The following is a 16,185-nucleotide window of genomic DNA, read 5'->3' as shown; positions in this document are numbered from 1 at the left end:
CCGAAAAATCTGCACAAGGCAATATGCAGCATTTATTGAAAAAAATGAAGATAACATTTTAAGCAAACAGAGTATCAGTCACCGAACACTCTGTGCTGAAAGAACATAAGAACAGCCCTGCTGGATCAGGCCCAAGGCCCATCTAGTTCAGCATCCTGTTTCACACAGTGGCCCACCAGATGCCACTAGAAGCCACAGGCAGGAGTTGGGGGCATGCCTTCTCTCCTGCTGTTACTCCCCTACAACTGGTACTCGGAGGCATCCTGCCTTTGAGGCTGGAGGTGGCCCACAGCCCTCCGAAGAGCAGATAGTGATTAAAATTTATTGTGTTTTACTATGTTTGACTGCACCAGGGGTGCACAACTCAAATGCCCCAGTGGGCTGGAACCAACCATGAATTGGTATGTGTTGGTGCTTTAATTATTCCATCAAAATTATTAAAGCATTTATGTAAAATAATATATAATCTTAGTGGCTGGCAACCAGATTAGTTATTAATTTCAATGGAACTGCTCATGGCTAATTTAATCTGGATTAAAATTTTCTAAGCCAGAGAAAATAAGACCTGCAAAATTCAATTTCTTTATCCTAAAATCAGTGAAAACGTTTGCCTTATGGTTGATGGTGAAGAGAACCTTGCTACCCAAGGTAGCCATTCTAGAATCCAAGAACCAGAGCAGTACTGACTCAAGCTATACTGTCCTCCCAGATCATCCCCGCAAACAGGTCAAAAATGCCAGAAGCACATCCACCTTCCTTTAGTGTGCATGAACATTACTTCCACATTCAAGGGTGGAAACTTGGATCAGTTATTGGGGAGGGAATGTTAGCACAAGTACAACATCATATGTTGATGCGTGGTGGTGAAGAATAAGAAAGGTTTTGCTTCTGTATGTCAGAGGAGGGTGGGAGTACAGGCAAACCTCACCATACGTGGCCCTGACATCTGTGGTTCCACATCTCTGCAGTTGGACAATTGACACCCAACCTCGGTATATGTGGTGGGGAGGGCTAATTTCCATGTATCCGTGGTTTCAGGGTGGCTGGAAATGAAAGAGCCATTGTGGGGGTGGGGGGGATTTAATTTTTAACTGATTATTTGTGAAAAAATTGAGGAGTTGTGGCTTCTGGGGGGCATTGGTGGATAGCAGACCACCTGCGGAGCATGGCATAGCACTTTATTGCAATTATTTTATCCCTCTTAAGCCTTTTTTGAGGGTTTTCCCCCTGCAGGAATTTGCTCCCCAATTCCCATAGACTTAATGCCCTGTTATTTGGAGTTTCATTACCCACGGAAATCAGCGGGAATGGAATCCCCGTGGATAACAGGGTCTACCTGTATGTGAACAGTTTCCCAAGCTGAGAGGAGGGTCTGGCACTTTGCACAATTTTTGGAGCAGAAATGAAGTTTGTTAAAATGTACCATGTCCCTTCAACTCAGGCAGGGCAATTATATTCTTGGTGATTAGCTGGTGGCTGCCTTGGAGACATCCAAGTGTTTCCTATGGATTATTATTTGCTCTGCACTCTTTGGGAGGGAACACTGGGAGACCTTGAAGGCTTTTGGGTTCCACACAGCTTCCAACACTTCTCCGCAAACACCCAATAGCTGAAAGCTTAGAATATAACTCAAGAGTTTTTCTTCTTCAGGCAGCACCATTCTCTGGAGGAAGAGAGAACTAGGAAGGGATGGTGAAAACAAGGTGCTGCAGCTGGTGCCAAGCAAGCCAGTGGCAGGAACTGAGTGGGGAGACATTGCAGCAGGGCATTTTCTCCACATTCTGGCTGAGGAGAGGAGCAGGAGAGGCTTCAGCAGGAAGGGGGAAACCAACCCCCACACAAGCCCCACACATTGCTGCCCATGGCTTTGGTCCTGGGATGGAGTGCTTAGCTCTGCCTTGCTCTCAACTAAGCACTGCTTTTCCAGAAGAAGCCAGAGAGGAAAGGAAGGAGAGAGCTAGCCGAGTGGGGTGCAGCAGCTGGTGCCAAGCAAGCCATAAGTGTGAACTGAACAAGGAAGCAATGCAGCCGGGCCGCCTTCACCAGGCTCTGCCGAGGGGAGGAACACGGGGGGCGGGGGCATTGGCAGGGAGGGAATGAGGGAAGCCAAGCCTCACACAAGCCTGGGCGCTTTCCAGATTACCCACTTAACACTGGTCAAATGCTTCCGCGTTGGGCAGAGTGCATTGAAACATAAATAAAGGCTGTTGCGCAAAGCCATCCGCAGGGGGAGCACTCTTGGGAAAACTCCACAATGGGGAAATGCAGTTATTTATTTGCGCTTCACATGCGATGTTGTAGCACTATATCACAAAGATAAAATCCGAAATAAAGCATCAGAAGTGTAAATGTCACCTTGCTGTCAGCGCAGGGACTGTGGTGTCACAACACAAGAGGTACGGAAGTACACTTTGCAGATGCGTAGTGACACTGCAGTAAGGGTTAATCTGGAAAGTGCCCTGGAGCTGTCACTACTTCTTCTTCTTTTGCCTGGGTAGGGAGTGCTTGGGTCTGCCTTTGTGCTGGGCGCTGCATCTCATTCATAGAGGGCCGTCCATTCCCGCAGGTAAGATCTGGCCCACGTGCTGTAAGGTGTGCAGGAGTGATTTACACTGTATAACTCAATGAGCTGCTTTTTGTGTGTGAGTTTTTCTTACTAGGAAACATTGCTTTTCCTGAGCAAGCTTATCTTAGTATTCAAAGGTTGAACCTTTGGCCAGTAGTTCTTATGTTTACTTGTTTCTAAAATGCACATGTGCACACGCTCTTTCTCTCCCAAACCACCTCTTCCCCAAGATAGCCGAGACTCTTGATTTTAATGTGAATAATCAAATTTGTCCTCCACTTACTCAGAAATTAAAGCACAGCACAAATGAGGCTATTAATGGAGCTATTTTTTCTGTGTTTGTCTTATGGATCCATCCTTACCCTTCCTTTTCATGTCCATTATTTTTATTTGGTAACTTTATATTGGTGAAAGAGGGTTCCCCCCACTATGTAACAAGACAAACACTGGTTAAAATAGCAGCATTTGACTCACTACAGTTGAAATGGCTTAATATTGGTCTCCTTATGATGCAGCATCCGGTATGAATGGAAGATATCCTGCTTGTAAAAGGGTAAAAGGAGAGGAGGGGTAAAGCTGTGAGTTGGCTGAAGTATCTTTGGGGAGCAGCATTAGCAGCTATGCTACCTCGTGTAAGAATCTGTTTCCAGTGTGCTCTGCTAAAACTCTAGTGTCCTATCCCTAGAAATTAAACCTTGTAGTGCTGCTCCTGGAATAAGCTGTCACTTGGAAGTGGGCAGCCACTTACTCTTTACCTTCTGTTTCTTCTGAATGTTGCTTTAAATTCTAACAGTTTCTTTATAATGTTGCCTAAAAATTTGGATATTCTACCAAATTTGTTCTCTTGTGGTTTTTTGAGAGTTGGTGGTGTGAACTACACCTGGTTTTGCACTCTGTATATGCTCAGAGGGAAAGAGGGAAAGTCACATTATACATAAACTGAAGTAGTTGTTGGAGATGGTGACCATGTAGGATCTGGGTGTGGAAATAGAGACAAAGGATATACACTTAGAAAGTAAGTTCAGTGGGCTTTATTATAGAGAGTTGGGATGGCAGTGATTAGTAGGGAGGAGGGAAGGGGGAGCAGGCTTTGCTGTTCATTGAATAGGCATCTCACCAGTTTCACGAAGAAGCCTTCAAAGGATTTGTTCGTCGCTAGGGCACAAAGCTTGGGAATGATGCAGGTTTCAGGCAGTCAAAGAGGCTAGTGGCAGATGCTCAGAGCAAGGCAGAGAGAGAGAGAGAGCCATGGCTGGATAGTCCTCACTTCTTACTACACAGCAGAAGTCACAGACAGTCCCTATTAGTGGTCAGAATACTTATGTGAGCTTTTTTTGGTAATATTACAGGTCCTATCCAATAATCTCCCATGACAGTTGCATTATGTTAAAAGAAGAGTTCAGGGGACAGTAGGGAGAATTGCATTTCTCTAGTGAATTCCTGTTCCATGGAGATATTTGTATCTCTTCCAACCAAAGAGTTAAAAGTGGACCCCATTTCTCAAAACAATTGAATGTATCTATAAATCCTTGATCACTGTGTGGAAACTGCTTGTCTTTGCCTATCTCTCAACCACTAATTAAGTAGCTGAATGAATCTATTACTATTACTATTATTTTATTTTATTTTTTATATTTATATCCCGCTCTTCCTCCAAGGATCCCAGAGCGGTGTACTACATACTTGAGTTTCTCTTTCACAACAACCCTGTGAAGTCGGTTAGGCTGAGAGAGAAGTGACTGGCCCAGAGTCACCCAGCTAGTATCATGGCTGAATGGGGATTTGAACTTGGTTCTTCCCAGTCCTAGTCCAGCACTCTAACCACTACACCACGCTGGCTCTCTAGCATGCGTCTGACAGCAATGCTAACAGTCACCCACCTTTCCGTGTTTCACACCTATATTCTTGATGGTTTCTGCCTTTCAGTCGCTGCAGCTAGCAATAAAATAGCGGTAGTAGTTCTTGTTCTCTCCGTGTTATGGCCATCTCTTGCCACAACCTTTGTCTACAACTTGGCATGCATGATCCAGTAAACTAATAGCTGAATACTGGCTGACATCCAGACTAAATTATTCATGAGAGGTTTCGTTGAAAATAGTGGGACAAATTAGTCGCCACTAAGTTATCCAATTGATTTCAGTGGGACTGCTTCTGAGCAACCCCATTTAGTCTAGATACGTTGCTCATTCCTGCATATTCAGACATATAATGCAGTTGCTGCGCCTTGTGTTATGCACTCTTTCAGTCCTCAATCAGTGCCTGTGCTCAGGTGCCCCAGATACCAGGCTGTACCAGTGAACCAACTTAATGCTCCTGCACACCAGTTTATACTTTTAAGCAGTGTAGTCAGCCACATCTGGGAATCCCTGTTAGAGGGAACACTGGTCCTCACATCCATCACAACTTATAGTTATGACAACTCTGATGCCTTCAGATGTTCTTTGGATGTTCTCATCCTTGTGTTGTTGTTGCTATTATTTTTATTATTATTATTACATTTATATCCCGCTCTTCCTCTAAGGAGTCCAGAGTGGTGTACTACATACTTGAGTTTCTCTTTCACAACAACCCTGTGAAGTAGGTTAGGCTGAGAGAGAAGTGACTGGCTCAGAGCCACCCAGCTAGTTTCATGGCTGAATGGGGATTTGAACTCGGGTCTCCCCAGTCCTAGTCCAGCACTCTAACCACTAATCCACATTGGCTCTCCTGTTGCTCCAATATCCCATCCAATGCAGCCCATGAACACAGAGGCTGATTCTTTTGCAGTCCCTTATTTTTGCTTTTGTTGTTTTTAAATAAGTGTACAAATACTATAGTTAAAATAAGCATAGAACAAATTCACATGATTCACAATCTTCCTGCTTTTCTCAGTAATGTATGAATGTGTTTAAAAATACTTTATAGTGCCTCCTTTTAAAAAACTTGTGTGTGTAAAAATGGTGTGCCTTATGCTTTTTGGGGAGGGAGAAAAATTGGTGTTTGTGAGGAGTAAATATACAAAGATGCAACATTTTCACTATTTTCTATTAATTTTATATGGTGCTTAGAACAATTAGTTGCTGTACAAAATTAAAATCTGGCGATGAGGTTGGGGGAAATAACCCAGTGATAGAGCACATGCTTTGCATGCTTGAGATTCCAGGTTCAGTCCCCCATATAACCAATTAAAATCTCAGCAGCACTGAGGAAGACCTCTGCTGGGAGATCCACTGCCAGTTGGAGGAGAAGTTACTGAGCTAGAAGTGTCAGTGGATGGCATTTTATATGTTCACATACTGTAATATACAAAATGGCATGAACTAGTAGGATTCCCATTAGAATTAAAGGATCAGAGAGTCTCAGTGATGGAACATGAGAACCACGATAGAACATGCTAATACGCTGGAAGAGATTGACCTGCCTTTGTAATATGCCACAGCATGTCCTTCAAGCATATTATTGTATGCATTTGCAATACAAGCAACAGTTACTGCTGAGTTAAAATGGGAGTCACTTTTTCAAACACTTTTATCAAAGTTGAAAGATGCCCTCCTTTTTAGTGAATTTCCAGGGACTGTTTATCTACCAGTTCAGAAAGAATTGCCCTGAATAGTCTTAGGTTGCCCTCACATTCCTGATTGGCTGTGGTCATCTATATAATCATGGGCAGAAGCATTATTATTTCACTCTAAATTTATTTGCTCCCAGAGATGTCAACACATAGCAAAATCTAATTGGCTATATAGTGCTGGAACATCACATTCACTTATGCAATCCCTGATGGACTGATATCACTCGATAAAGGATAAATAAGCAAAAACAAACAAAAACAGAAGCAGCAGCAGATTATTGCAATTGTTCCCCCACAAAGATACAAAAATGATGAACATTGCCAGTGGTGAAACTTCCATGCACTGCTTCAGGAGAATATAAGAACAGCCCTGCTGGATCAGGCCCATGGCTCATCTAGTCCAGCATCTTGTTTCACACAATGGCCCACCAGATGTTACTCCCCTGCAACTGGAGGGAAAAAACCCACTGCTTTTCATCAAAACCAAGAGAGGCAAACGTTCAATGCCATCCTAGTAATAGTATATGTATCTCTTTTGTATTTTATTTTGTTTATTGAGTGAGCTTCCTTCAAGAAAGTCCAGACTAAATGAGATACTGGAGATCAGTGATCAGATCTCTCATCTCTACAATTATTTGTAGATGTGCATGAATGGCTTGTGCACCTGCAGGCAAGGTAGGGGTTCGTTCCTTTAAAAAGCAGGTAGGGCAGGACCTTACCTGCTCCTCCACTACCCCACTGCTTTTCGGGCATGATACCCGCTGTTCAAATGGCTGCATGTGGCTGCAGCGCTGCTCCCAGCAGCCTGTGTGCAGCGTCAGGCATGTGTGTGCCGATGCTGCACATAGGCTGCTATGAGCAATGCTGCAGCTTCAGGCAGCCTTTTGAAACGTGAGCACTGCACCTGAAAAAGCGGTGGGATAGTGGAGCAACAGCTAAGGTCCTGCCCTACCTGCTTTTTAAAAGAACTGACCCCCGCTCTGCCAAACGGGTTCTATTGCCAGAACCCAAACTGGTTCGGGCACATCCCTAAAGTAGTTGGGGGTAGGGAATTAGATCAGAATTGCAGAGGGGAAACTGCCTGTTTTCTCTAATAGGCAAATAGCAACTAGAAGGGGCAACTACATCAAGAAAATAGAGCAGGGTGTAGGTTAAATATCTTTCCCCTAGCACCATGATCCCAGTCCAGTGTGTGGGGTGGGGGTGGGGGTGGGGGTGGGGGTGGGGCAGAGAGCATGTATGCTGCCACTGTTTTAAAAGACATTTAATGAGACAGGAGATCTAGTCATGGATGTCTGTCTCGTCCAGTTTGGCCTTAGAGACTTGACATCTAGCAAACATTTATCATATTTAATGTACTTTTAGTCATTCTGATAAATGTTAACATGGAGAAGTTTTTCCTCACATAACACTCTGTTTTGTAAAATTCTGAGAAGGCATGAAAACATTTTCTAACTGATAATAACTTGAAATATAAGTTGAGAGTTAAACTTAATTGCACATCTGACTGAACTTGGTGGCTTTAGGCTAACTCGAGCATGTACAAAACTTCAAATGAAGTAGAAGGCTTGATGGAACAGGAAGCAGAAGGGCAAGAATGCAACCTAACTATTTATAGAGTGAGGTTAGTTTGTAGAACTCCTGTTTTTAGTCTGCCTGGATAGATATGGGAATACTTCAAAGGAAATTATTTTAGAGAATAAGAGTTTTACAAAAACTACAACTATTCCCCCCCCCCACCAAATAATGCCATCTAGTAATTGTTTTTTTATTATTATTTATTATTAAAACTTTTCTACCGCCCTTCCAAAAGGCTCAGGGCAGTTTACATTAAACCACCATTAAAATAAGTTAATAATTAAAACAAAAATTATAAAAGCATAGAACAATGATTAACAATTAAAAACATTGTAAAACAACTATTAAATAGTCAGAACAATTTAAAAACAAGTTTTAAAAAGCCTGGTTGAAGAGATGTGTTTTCAGAAGTTTTTTAAAAATTGCCAGAGATGGGGAGGCTCGTATCCCAGCAGGGAGTGCATTCCGCAATCTTGGGGCAGCAGCCGAGAAGGCCCATCTCTGTATAGCCACCAAACGAATTGGCGGCAACTGGAGACGGACCTCCTCAAGTGACCTCAATGGGCGGTAGGGCTCATAGCGAAGAAGACGCTCTCTTAAATACACAGGGCCTAAGCTGTTTAGGGCTTAACTAGCACTTTGTATTTTGCCCGGAAACCTATTGACAGCCAGTGTAGCTCCATCAACAGAGGAGTAATGTGGTCTCTCCGAGATGACCCAGAGACCAACCTGGCTGCCGCATTCTGAAGCAACTGAAGTTTCCGGACTACGCACAAAGGTAGCCCCACATAGAGCGCATTACAGAAGTCAAGTCTGGAGGTTACCAACCGATGTACCTCTGTTTTGAGGTCATTGATCTCAAGAAATGGGTGCAGTTGGCATATCAGCTGGAGCTGATAGAAAGCACCCCTGGCCACCACCTCAACCTGAGAAACCAAGGAGAGACGTTGATCCAGATGTACTCCCAGACTGTGAATCTGTTCCTTTTGGGGAAGTGTGACCCCATCTAGAACAAGTAGATCAAAATCGCCTCTAGAGTTCTGACCCCGCACAATAAGTACCTCCATCTTATCTGGATTCAGCTTCAGTTTATTCTCCCTCATCCAGCCCATTACCGCTTCCAGGCAGGCATTTAGGGAGGATATGCCAACTCCTGAAGAAGTTGACATGGAGAAGTAGATCTGGATGTCATCAGCATACTGGTAACACCCAGCTCCAAATCCCCTGATGATCTCTCCCAGCGGTTTCATGTAGATATTTAAAAGCATTGGAGAAAGTATGGAGCCTTGGGGGACACCATACTTAAGCTCAGATTTCAAAGAGCAACAATCTTGGGGGACACCATCAGAAATCTGTCTGAGAGGTAGGAGCGGAAGCACTGTAAAACAGTGCCTCCCACCCCCAACACTCTCAGATGTTCCAAAAGGATACTATGATCGATAGTATCAAAAGCTTCCGAGAGATCCCAAAGGACCAACAGAGTCACACTTCCTCTGTCAATTCCCAATTGGAGATCATCCATCAGGCCGACCAAGGCAGTCTCCACCCCATAGCCCGCCTGAAAACCAGTTTGAAATGGGTCTAGATAATCAGTTTCCTCCAAGACCGCCTGGAGCTGAGAGGCCACCACCCTCTCAATTACCCTACCCAGCCATGGGAGATTGGAAACTGGCCTATAATTGCTCAACTCTGAGGGATCTAATGCAGACTTCTAAAGAGGTCTAAGACAAGGAGGCATCCTGCCCTCCCTCAGAGAAGCATTTATGATTTCTGCCAGGCCGCCTACAACAGTCTCCCTGCTAGATCGAACAAGCCATGTTGGACAAGGGTCAAGAGAACAAGTGGTAGGCCTCACCGCTCCAGGCAGCTTGTCCACATCATCAGGAGTCACAAACTGAAACTGATCCAGTCGAATCATATAAGAGAAGTTGTTGGACATCTCCAGTTCAGACATCAAATTAATTGTAAAGTCTCCATCTAAGTTGGCCCGAATCCGAGAGATTTTGTTTGCGAAAAATTCATTAAACACATCACAGAGGGTGACTGATGCTTCCAAATTCTGGTTCAAGGGAAAGGGGGCAGATACTAATCCCCTCACAACCCTGAATAACTCCGCCAGACGTGAACTCGCAGAGACAATATGGGCAGAAAAGAAACGCTTCTTTGCTGCGAATATCGCCTGAGCATAGATCTTTAAATGTGCTCCATGTTGTAATCTGTCGGATTCGAGTTGAGTCTTTCTCCACTTGCACTCTAGTCACCTACCTTGCTGCTTCAGCCCCCGTAGATCTTCCGTATACCAAGGGCCCAATTTTGAAGCAGGTCGGAGGGAACGCTTAGGAGCAATCGTGTCTACTGCCCTGGTGAGTAAGTTGTTCCAATTTTCAACCAGGGTATCAATAGGATCACCAGCATATCCAACACTGAATTCCTCCAAGTCTTCTTGGAATCCTACTGGTTCCAGTAACCTCTTCGGACGGATCATTCTAATAGGCCCCTCACCCCTGCGGAGGTGGAAAGCGGTTGTAAGTCCAACCTTAACCAGATGGTGGTCTGTCCATGATAACGGGGAGATTGTAGGAGTCCCCACCCACGGAACACCACCCTGATCAGAGTAAAAGACCAAATCAAGTGTGTGACCTGCAATATGCGTCGATCCAGAGAACACTTGGGATAGGCCCATAGTTGTCATGGCCGCTATGAACTCCTGAGCAGCCCCAGACAAATTTTGGTCCCAAATGAACATTGAAGTCCCCCAGCACCAAAAGTCTGGGAGACTCCAACGCAAGTTCCGCAACCAAGTCTGTGAGCTCAGTAAGGGATTCTGCTGGGCAGCGAAGCAATCGGTACACCAACAGAAGTCCCAGTTTATGCCTGGTCCCAAACTCAAGTACACACATTCAATATGGTCCGATACCCTAACAGGGACCCTGGTAAGGGAGATATTATCCTTATAGACCACAGCCACTCCACCTCCCCGCCCACATCCCCTCACCCCCTCCTCTACAGAATATCTTGGAGGAAGAAGCTGGGACCAGACTGGGCCACTAGCCTCCCCCATCCAAGTCTCGGAAATACACACCAGGTCAGCCCCTTCATCTATAATCAAATCATGGATGAGTTCAAATTTATTTTGGACCGAACTGGCATTGCAGAGGAGCAAGGTAAGGCTATGTGGGTTGTTGGCAGTGCTTCCCGAGGTCAAAGAGCTGGCAGGACAGCCGGAAAGGGAGACAGCTGTTAGGTTTCTGACTACCCTTTCCCTGGAATAGCCTGCTGACCTGCCAGCGTTACTTCTTCTATTCCCCACCACCACCAGAATAGCTGCCCCACATTCAGTGAAGGTGCTCCCTGCCTCCCCATCTCAAGACAAACCCACACACATTACAACTTCAACCCAACTTCAACACAACTTAAAACTGATTAAACGGAAGCCCCACTATTGAATGCCTCCCTCTATACAAATAGTTGGACCAAATGTCCAGCCCTCGCCCTCGAGGTGGCTCCCCCCAAAGGGACAACCCCCTTTGGTGGCAACCCCGCTGCCACTTGCAGTCTTCCTATATAGGCTGAGCAGCAAGCTCAGCAGGTGGGACCAGGAAAAACTGCCCAGTCACCTTTGTAGCCCCAATCCAGCAAAGCCTCTCCACAAGCAGTCCTGGAGGGAGGCAGATGGCAACCAAGGGGGCAGAAGAGAAGAGGCAGCCAGGCAGGCACCCCAGCCTCTCACTCTGGGGTAGATGGTATCCTCTTCTCCTCTTCTCCAGCAGGCTTCAGGTTTTGTGACAAAAGAGTAACAGGACCTTTTAGCAAATGTCAAATTAGGGATTTCTAATTTTAATTGTGAATTTTAGAGATTTTTTTAAAGGTACACAATAGTATCACTGTACTCCACTAATAATGGTGATACTCATCATCTGTGCATATTTTTCTGAATAGTAAATTGTTCAAGATACAATCAGCAGTATTATGTAAGAGTAGAACTCTAAAAATACACATTAGAAATGTGCTCTGAAGGAACTTATTGTATCTAGAAGATATAAACACTGCCCATAAAATGACTATAAGCTACATCTCAACATGGTACCAGGACAAAGCCAAGATATTAACATTGTTTTCCTTGCCCTGCTGTGAGTACAATGTTTTGCTGCAAGACTGTGCAGAGATCATAGCTAACAGTGGCCACTCAGGTGCAATGAAGTCAAGAGAACAAACTAGAAAAAATAAGTCCCACTGAGTTCCAAGCATAACATGCTTAGTTTACATGAAAATTTCTGATATGTGATTATCCAGAGCAGGCATCCCCAAAATGCGGCCCTCCAGATGTTGCTGAACTACAACTCCCAGCATCCCTAGACACAATTTTTTGTGGCTGGGTATGCTGGAAGTTGTAGTTCAGCAACATCTGGAGGGCCGCAGTTTGGAGATGCCTGATCCAGAGGTTTAAAAAATGTGTCAACAACTCTTTCACTTTAGGGACTATTTATTTATTTATTTATTTATTTATTTATTTATTTAGCACATTTTTATACCGCCCTAACCCAAGGTCTCTAGACAGCCTTGTGCGATCTCTAGTTGTAGTTTTATAGAAAATCATTGGCTATGCTTAATAAAAGCAATATGGTGCATTCTACAACACAGCCCCAAAATTCCTCTTGCTTCTCAGTTACTTCAAAGTTTTTTATATTTTGCATGAAATGAAATAAACTGATGAATGTTTGAAAATACAAATCAAGGAACAAACACACACCTAGAAGTGTTAAGGAAGCTTCTTGCATTTAGTGCAAACCATCTATTTTCTGTAGTCCATGAAGCAAAGTGAAAGTTCACAATCGGAAACCATGGGTCTTTGAGACAGTGATTTAAAGTAATATTTGCGGTTATATTTATATCCTGCCTTTATTCCATCATGGGACTCATGGCAGCATAGAGGGGGTTCTAGGTCATGAATTACTAAACATAGATTTATTGAACAGAAGAAAGAATAAGTCTTGTGGCACCCTAAAGACTTGCAGTTTAATTTTAGCATGAGTTTTCATGGTTGATGAAAACTCTTTAAATAAATAATTATTGGTTTAGTTATGCTTTTTATCAGTTTATATGAGATAAAAATTAGGGATCTGTGTTCAGACTTATTATAATAACTTTTTAAAAGGGGGTTGTTGGCATCAGTGGCTGTTGCTGGTATCTATTTTTGTTTCTTTTTTACAGTGTGAACCCTTTGGGGATAGGGATTCATTTTATTTATTTACATCTATGTAAACTGCTTTGGGAACTTTTGTTGAAAAGTGATATATAACTATCCGTTATATTCATATTTTCACTAGTTTTTAAAGAGGGGGGGGGACCATGTGATTTTCTTCCAAAAATGGCAGAATGGAAACTCTTGGCGGCTATTGCTGGAATGCGGGGTACCTACGGAGCAAGGAGGTTCACCTTTCCCCATGTTTCTAGGGCCATTTTTACTTTTTTTCCCCTCCTGCATTTTCTGTGACCGAACGTCCTTTTCCCCATTGACCCAATCTATGGTCTGGTTATCTGTGCTAGAACCAGAGAACCAAACCCCCCCATTGATACTGAGGTCCACCTGTAGGTAATTTAAGAACATGGCTATATTGCTTTGGGGGTTTTAATTTTGAATATCTTAATTTCTGTTTTGCCTTTTAGGAGGGATATAAATATTTTAATATAATATAAAACCCGTATTTAAAATGTAGTTAATTAAAGGTTCAGCAGTTGTGCATTTCAGCTCTGTAAAAAGTCTCAGGCAAAGCCCATTTAGCCCCACTGACTTGTTAATTTGTAATTTGTCAGTTAGTTCTAAAACACATTTTGTTAGACATTTTGTTTGTCTATGTTAAACAAACAGGTGCCCTCCCCCAAAACAGTCATTTAGACGTGGGTCTCTCTCAAACACCTTCTACTATTTGGATCAATTTAGCTTGTTTGCAGTTTCCCTGTACCCCTGTAGTGTTCCTTTCACACCTTGTCTAAAAACGCCATGCCGTCTCCTGAGCTTCTTATCTGCTTTCATTTGAGTTAAAGACATTTTTTGTAGCGAAAGATTTTGTAGCGTTTGCAGTTTGTTGCTAAAATCCTTTATTTGTTTGCTTTATAAGCTTTGTGCTCTTTTTAAATTATTCTTTGGACAGTTTTTAAATGGAAGACTTTTTAGTTTTTATGGCTCCATTGTCACTGGTATTTAGCCATATTGCCATCTGCAGCACTGTGAGGGTGGAAGAAGGGCTCCATTCTAGCATAGCAACAGACATTTATCTACACTGGAGCCTTGCTCCACAGCCAAGTGTTGGCACAGGGGGAAGTGATTTTAATTTCCCTCCCTTGAAAAGCCATTTTCATTGTCAGGGACCCTCAGAGACATATTCCTGGCAGCAAAAAGAGCTTTTACAGGGAGAAGAGAGAAGCAAAAATCCTTTTCCCCTCCCCTTCTACCCACCCACACTAGACTGTGCAGCAAGGCTTCAACACAGCTAGGCTCCTGCTACTCTGTCAAGATGGAGTCCTTTTTCCAGGACTTTTTCCAGCACCCTTGTAGTGTTGTGGAAGAGATCCACCTTTATTTTAGTCAATGTTCTTACTAAAGTTATGGTTACAGCTTTAGAACCAGCATTCTGAAATTGCTCCCCATGTAAAATATCTTATGCCTTTTATGCAAGATATCCTTATATAAGATAATCTCATATTTTTTTATCCTAGAGAGGTTTCTCATCAGATATTGACAAACCTAGCCTCACTAGTTGCTCATTAATAAATTTGTGTACAGTTTAAAAAATAAAGGTGTGTATAGTATTCTTTGGGGATTGAAACAATAATATTTTCTCACCAACATCATACAACACAAACTGTCGTTTCTTAGAAATTAGACTATGAAGGAATTATAATTCCTGTATACCTGAGCAAAATAAAAAGAACACTTAAATATAGGCAGAATTATAGAGTAAATATTGTCTAATTGTGTTTGTTTAAAAAGAAGTTTAGTACAATCTGCTGTTCTAAACTGAGGGAGTATTGCCCTTAGTGATAGGTTCAGACATTTGACCATTCACGAACTCCTGCCCAAATCATATTTTATAATGAGAAAAGCATTCTTTGAAATGCTTATGAGAAGACGACAATATATTCTAAACAAGTGAAAAGGAACAGAGTGATTACAAATATCAAGAGCTACTGAATTTGAGGACTGTGTTCAGTTAAGATTCAGGCTAAAATTGCAGAACCTGTTTTGTGCTCTCTTTTTGTAAGTGACTGTTCCTTTGTATTAACTTTGGCGAACTGAAATTCCAGCAGCTTGTCACAGAACCTTAACATAACCACAATTATGATCTATGTGTGGACTGTCTTGTAAACGTAGTACTTGTTGTTGAAAACTTCTTGATGACTGATATTTTGCCTAGCCATTTACAAATACGAATATTTATATACCACTTTTCAATAAAAGTTCCCAAAGTTACATGTATAGAAATAAATAAAATTGTTCCCTATCCCCAAAGGGCTCACAGTCTGAAAAAGAAACATAAGATGGACACCAGCAACCGCCACTGGAGCGATGCTGTGCTGGGGTTGGGTAGGGCCAGTTGCTCTCCCCCTGCTAAATAAAGGGAATCACCACTTTGAAGTGCCTCTTGCTCAGCTGGCAGGGGATTACACATAGATCAGAAGATGCTGATCGATAACATAAGTCATGTGGGTGTATAGTTTGCAAAGAAAGATCAGCAGCCATTTTAGAAGAATATAAACTGAAGACGAAGCTTCCCAGGGGAGGCAGTCCTTCCTATATTTGACTCCACCTCTTAACTTGTTAAACCTTTAACCCTTTAAATGCTATATACTATTATGCTGACAGCTCCCCTTCCATCTTTATAAATTTAAACTATTTTCAACTTAAAATCAGGAAGTACCCTTTTAATTTAAAATTATCATTTTATGAAAGTGAATGCTCTCCAACCATTTATTTGGCTTTTGTGTCTATCACAAATTAAGTCTCTGGGGAGGTCCATTATATCTCCCTGACGCGGTTTGTACTCCCCTTCTGTTTTCCTCATTAGCCTCTATCTCTTGGACTACTGACTGAATTGGGATGGCTGTTGTGGCAATCTGTCTGAAGATGAAATGTTCTGAAGATAAACGATTCCGAAGGACACTGCCTTGGGGATTATTTACAATACTAGACCTAGGAGTTGTAGCTTCCTCCTTCAGAGTTGCAAATGCCTGGGAACTTTGCATCCAAACTCTGTCCCCAGGAAGCAACTTTGATAATGGTTGAACCTGTGCCGAACATTGAAATTATGCTACTGTCATCACTTCTGCTTTGCTTCCTGTTGTTGAACATCTCTCAGATCTGAAAGATAGGGTTCAAGCTAGGAAGGTTCCATTGGTATGGGGGTCCTTAGCCAATGCCCCATGAGCAGTCGTTCCAGTGAAGATCCTGAAGGGGAGTGGATCTAGATGCCAACAGAGCTAAATATGGATC

At 42.8% G+C, this 16,185-nt stretch overlaps 1 protein-coding gene across 5 annotated transcripts in view; it reads left to right on the top strand.

Annotated features, from left to right (window-relative positions):
- CDK19 (cyclin dependent kinase 19) overlaps nt 1-16,185 on the top strand; it is a 185,653-nt gene that overhangs the window by 95,170 nt on the left and 74,298 nt on the right. The window lies entirely within an intron of this gene.

This window comes from Hemicordylus capensis, chromosome 1 (assembly GCF_027244095.1).
Source record: "Hemicordylus capensis ecotype Gifberg chromosome 1, rHemCap1.1.pri, whole genome shotgun sequence".
Taxonomy (NCBI): domain Eukaryota; kingdom Metazoa; phylum Chordata; class Lepidosauria; order Squamata; family Cordylidae; genus Hemicordylus; species Hemicordylus capensis.
The sequence above is the reverse complement of the archived record's forward strand: the minus strand, read 5'-3'. Positions and strand labels throughout refer to the sequence as shown.